Below are 6,000 nucleotides of genomic sequence, written 5' to 3' on the forward strand. Positions count from 1 at the left end.
TGGTATAGCGCTGTTTCTCTTGCAAAGTGTGGGAGGCAAATTTTAAATCACACAGGCAGCAGCTGCTTTTATATCCGCCCCACAGCTGAGCAATGGGACCTGAGCACAGCACTGTACTGCACTCCACTGTAATATCTACATTTCCCTGCCCAGCATTCAAGTGTCACTGGGACATTTTAGCCATTTTAGAAGCACAAATCATGTAACTGTGAGGCCGAGGATTTCCTCCTCGTCGTCCCCGTTGCATAATCCAATTCCATTCGTCTCCAAACCTAAAAATCTTTCTCTCGCTTGTCGGCTTCTGCTATCTGCATCTCCTGCTTTGTGATTTGTGCAAATGAAATAATCAACAAGGGACGGCTTTTATGTGAATTTTTGCACATTCAGTGTACGTGCAGCACCTCCATTTGCTAACTGTACCTGTGTTTTTATGGCATGCCAGGATGTATGGAAATATAAAATCCATTCCACTTGTTTTCAGCTCATACCTCATCTCAGTGTTTTATGTAGGATGTCAAAAAAATGAGCAGCAAAATGTTTTACCAGCATATAGAGAAGAGCTGAAGGACATGAATATTGAATTCCATTTCATTTTTGCACATGTCGAGCAACAGAGGACGTAACACCTGACATTTTCCTCTGTAGAGAATAAAACCCCAAACAGACAAAATATACAACTTGAAAATTAAAGTATACCACAGATTTAGCTACGGCCTTAATAAGCTTATTAGATGAAGACAGCCAGTATGTTTGTTGTAATTGCTTTGTGCCTGCTGTAGCGATGATTGCGTACAGAATGTCTGCAATTCCTCAGAGACTGTGTGGAAATCCTCAAATTATTGAGGTGGAGAATTATACACCAGCTGCTCCGTTTAGAGGGAGAGGAGGCCTGTCTCAAATAGTCTGCATCTTAATAAGCATGAACAGCTATAACACAGAATAGCTATTTTCCGAAAATGTTTTTTTGCCCATCATTCTGATGCAGATTTGCAGCTTGTTTCACCAAACGGGCCTCGCTGGTTGAGTATCTTTGTCATAAACGTGAAAAAACAGCAGGGATTGGTCTTGATATCCATTAAAAAAAACATATTTCTCTGACTAAACCTGGGTGGAGACATTATTGTATTATGTGTATCCCCACCCTTTATAACCTGCGACATCCCCAAGTGCATACCTTCAGAGGAGCCAGTGATGAGAAGGTGTCAGCGACCTCATAACTGTTGCTTAATGGCCCAGCTCCGCCGATCATTATCTGTAATGGGATGATTCAGATGTTTTGCCCAACCTCTGGGACGGGAGAGGAAAATGACTGCGGTGTCGGTGAAGGGGTTTTGTGCAGGCTGCCCTCCTCTTAACAAAAACTGTGCCGCCTCCTCAGGAACGATGATAGATTCCCATCCGCTCCCTGTTTCTCTTTCTCTGAGTGAAGGACTCGAGCACACTGCAAAAAGTCAAAAATCTTACCAAGATTATTTGTCTTATTTCAAGTAAAAATGTCTTATTTCTAGTCAAAATATCTCATTTCACTTAAAATAAGACATGAAACAAATTTTGCCAATGGAACAAGCAAATTTTTACTTGTGAAGTGAACAAGTAAAAATTTGCTTGTTCCATTGGCAAAATTTGTTTCTTGTTTCAAGCTAATTTTCACTTGTTTCAAGTAAATTTTCACTTGAAACAAGTAAAAATTGTCTAAAGACAAGTAATTTCTGAGGTGATCATGTCTTATTTTAAGTGAAATGAGATATTTTGACTAGAAATAAGACATTTTTACTTGAAATAAGACAAATAATCTTGGTAAGATTTTGACTTTTTGCAGTGCAAATAGTGTGCACGCATTGGGTGTATTATTAAGGGCGACGTCCTATACAAAAAAAAAAAAAAAAAACAGACCCGACCAACCAAATTCAAGATGGTTCAGAGCCAGGGACAAGAGATCCTAGCTGAAATCTCTGACAGAGCCGATTTTCAATTTAAACTCAAATTTTGTCTAAGTTCACTTTTTGGTGGCAAGGAGCCGCAGGGGTGATAAGGCCTATGACGCCCTGGGCCCTTGGCTGTCTAGCTCAGGCAGTGTACTGAGCCTGTTGTTATTTTATGTTACTTTATTTTATTATCGCTATCATTTTAAATTTCTATTTCCCTTTTTTATTGACTGTTTTTATTGTTTTAAATTGTGTCTTGTTGCTTTTAATGTTTCTGTAAAGCACCTTGAATTACCTTGTGTTGAATTGTGCTATACAAATAAACTTGCCTTGCCTTGCCTTCTGTTGCAGTGCTGCCAGTTACAGGGAAAAATGAGCGTCCCCCGACTCCGCCGACAAACGCCGAGAACAAGCAGAAAGCGTCGTGACCGGTCATCTCTAGTACGAATGGACACTGCAAAAGCAACAAAGCAAAGACAAGACGGGACTCACCGCATTTGGACTTTTTGGCTGCTGGAAAAAAAGGAACGCCGGACTTCAAACGCGGTTAAGACCGGCGATGGCAAATGAGTAAGTCGTGGCCCAAAAATGATTGCCTTAATTATTACACATATACAGATGTATGACGTGATGATACTAAGAGACTTAATACGAGTTCAAAGATGTTTTCTTTACGTGTGAAAAAAAAAGTGTCTTGTAAGGAACAGATGTGAATATTTTAATATGATAGAGAACAATGTTTGGTTGTACTGTTGACATAATGTTTTAGTTGGGTCTGCTTTGTAGGTGTCATTGGTTACTAAATGGTGAGTTTGCTCTCTGCTTATGCGCAGTCAGCAGTATGACTTGATCTATTTTTATCTTGTTTCATATTGTGAACCAAACAAGGCTGGCCTGAGTTGCTCACTCAAACGCTGGCTTCAAAGTCTCTTAATTCACACCATGCCATAACACATGAAACACATTACGATAAAAAAAAAAAAAAAAATCTTCATCAAGACATTCAGAGCGTGCAAAGAGGGTAGCGAGGGAAATCTGACATGTATATTGACTGGTTCAATGCAGCACACTGGAATACATAAGTCGAATATCCTCTTATTCTTACATTAAGATCCACTTACACTAAAACAAAGATGTCAGGCACATACACACCAACATGAATATCCGCCACACTCACTTTCTATCACAGAAAACAGTGGTTGAAATTCCCTGTGGGCATTCGCTGTCCGAGAATCATCTAAAGATGAAATACCTTAGGTTTTTTTCTCAGATGCAAATTTAGAGCTGACCAGCTGCTTTGTTGATATGTTTCCACTTTGAATTTAACTGTATGCAAAGTAACATGGACGTGTGTTCTATATTTTTTTAAACCTAGCCTTGATAATTACATAACCAAAGGTGAAACCCTGAATTTATTGTATGTTGTGGACTTCTTCTGGAAAACATGTTGTGACATAGATGCACACTGAGTAGAACAAAATGTAAATACGCAGACGTTTATACTTGTGTGTCCTAAGATGTGTCGCACATAGGAGTAATTTGAGACTTTTTACTTTCTTTGACTGTTATCACCATCGTCCATTATCATCTGTGTTTGGTTTGTCTTTGCTGAAACACTCGTGTTCCTCATATTGTCGTGAATGCTGCTCCAACATTCTCCATTGTCATGATTTTGGCAGAAGGGGTTGTTTTTTTTGTTTTTTTGTTGTTTTTTTTTTAACAGACTGCCCATTGAAAATCCACCCACTCTGTTTTCTGGCCTTCTTACTAAAACACGGGGTTGCTCACAGTTTTCTGTTGCAGCCTCAGAGAAGCATTTGATTTCCTCACCACAGATTAATATTATGATGTCCCTGAATGACATTATTATTGTCCACTGACACTTTTACTTCAAGCTTTTTTAGGGAAGAGTATATCATATTCTTTTTCTAGACGGTGTGTTACCCTCCTATCTTTTCCTTCAAACCCTCCCTACACATACACACACACACACACACACAAATGCACGCACAGACACACACACACCTTTCTATAATGTCACTTAAAAAAAACTTGAATTTAGAGCTCTTCGTCTTACTGTCGTTTTCGTCTAATCGCATAGAGAGAATCCAAAGTAAACCTTTTCAGAAAATTGGTATCTGTAATTACCTCAATAACAGTCAGTGTCCCTTAGAAAAACTGTTTACCGAATGTTTTCAGATATTTCCTTAATGTCAGTGTCATAAAACCTCGTAAAAAACCCCCATAATACCCATAATACTTCCAAAATAGATGTCAGTAGTTTACTTTGAGAACCTTTTGGGGAGTAGCTTTGTGTTGGGAAGGAGCACATACGGTTTTAAGTGTCACATTTTCTCTGCATACCAGCATTTTTCAACAAAATACCAGTATATTCCAGTCAAGTACAAGGATTTAATGCTCAGCTCTACCAAGTTGTTTCTTCTTGGAAACCATCTCTAAGGATGAGCTATAATAAATAATAACTCTAAAGGCAAGCGATCGTGGAAGGAGTTAACAACTGTGCACGGTGATTTCAGGTGAAAGGGTTTATCTGTGCAAAATTTACCAAATCTGCCAAGTGAAATCAGTGTAAAGAAAATGTTAAATCTTTAAGCAATCCTCCTGAGGACTTAATACAATGATGCAACATAAAAAAAAAAAATGAACTGACTCTCCAGCAAGATATGTTTTTTTTTTTTTTTTTTTTAACCTCTGCAGCAATCTCAGTATTGAGACCTTAATAACATCATCTATCAAACTGCTAAGGTCCTGAGGATCCACAGGACAAACTGCAGTAGTAATGGAGTAATACTTCCACGGGGTAACATTCAAAATGAAGGACGCACTGGTTGTGATAAATTTAATTTATACAGCAGAGTTTCAAAACGCTTGATAAACGACAAGAACACAGCAGTTCAGTGGAGTAAAATGTCAGGCATGACTTAAACAAGCATAAAACAGGTAAATAAAAGGTGAATAGAACGTGTCTGTAAACATGTAGATTAAGAAGTGGCTTAATTACACCGATGTTGCCAGGCTAAGGCCCTGAAACAAGCTGTGCCAAAGCCTGGAGGCCTGGAGAGCGCAGGCCTCATCAGTTTTGGCTTCGAGTCTCTGCTTGGGAACGGCCATGCGGGGCCTGCCTGAGGATTTTGGGCTCCACTCTGGCTCACAGGGTGTTAAAAAGATCTGAGATGTAGCTTGGGGCGAGAGCAAACGAGTGCTGTAGTCACCAAAGTCTTGAAAGCAATTATAAGATAAACTGGCAACCAGTGTGGGGAAGCTAAAATAGGGGGTAATATAATCCTGTGACTCCTGTTTTGTTTTCACTAATCTGGCAGCAGAATCCTTTTGCTGTCTGGAGCTGCTCCACCTCTCTCCGATTGACACAGGGCATTGCAGAAAATCAAGGGCAGCCGGGATTAAACAAATAACAAACAAGCACAAAATAGATGTAATTGCAGTTATCCTGGAAAATTTTTAGACGTGTCTTCTGCACAAATGATACAATCTCAGTTTACGGGCTCCTTTTGTGTCCCCACAATAATTTGTGTTTGAAAATGCTGAATGCATCTCATCGTGGTGAGCGACATCAGGCACCTACAGATCTGGTCCATGCTCTCTGAAATATCACACACAGCTCATGGACAAACATAAGCTAACGCTGTAATAGCCCTCCTTGGCCAGTAAGTGCCAAAGGGGACGGGAATAATGCCATTTTTAAGAAACCAAAATAGAGAAATGAGGTACAACATCACAGCTGAGCAACGACAAGCATCGTACCCCAAAGTTTTAACAAAATCCAATCCAAGATATTCGGGACTGTTTTTGGGGCGGCGACAGCGACCAGAAATACGTCTGTGTTGACGCCGCAGCCACAGAAAACAACTTGAAGCAACAACGCCGCTGGATTGTTCCACAGTCAGCTCGATTTTTACCTGTGTACGATGTAAACAAGTCTAAAAATTTTGATTTAAATGTACCAGACAAACAGGTATTCAGATTTCAATGCATTGACAATATTGTGTCATCTATTGTAGAACTACTTTTACTTCAAAACATAATAAAAACAGGA

The 6,000-nt window shown here is 39.5% G+C and overlaps 1 long non-coding RNA gene across 1 annotated transcript in view; it reads left to right on the plus strand.

The window, feature by feature from the left end:
- LOC115378339 (uncharacterized) overlaps positions 1-4,164 on the plus strand; it is a 65,135-nt gene extending 60,971 nt beyond the window's left edge. The window contains exon 2 of the long non-coding RNA XR_003930111.1: positions 2,277-4,164. This is a non-coding gene — a long non-coding RNA (uncharacterized LOC115378339). The remainder of the gene's footprint in view (positions 1-2,276) is intronic.
- Positions 4,165-6,000: the final 1,836 nt, after the last annotated feature.

This window comes from Myripristis murdjan, chromosome 3 (assembly GCF_902150065.1).
Source record: "Myripristis murdjan chromosome 3, fMyrMur1.1, whole genome shotgun sequence".
Taxonomy (NCBI): Eukaryota; Metazoa; Chordata; class Actinopteri; order Holocentriformes; family Holocentridae; genus Myripristis; species Myripristis murdjan.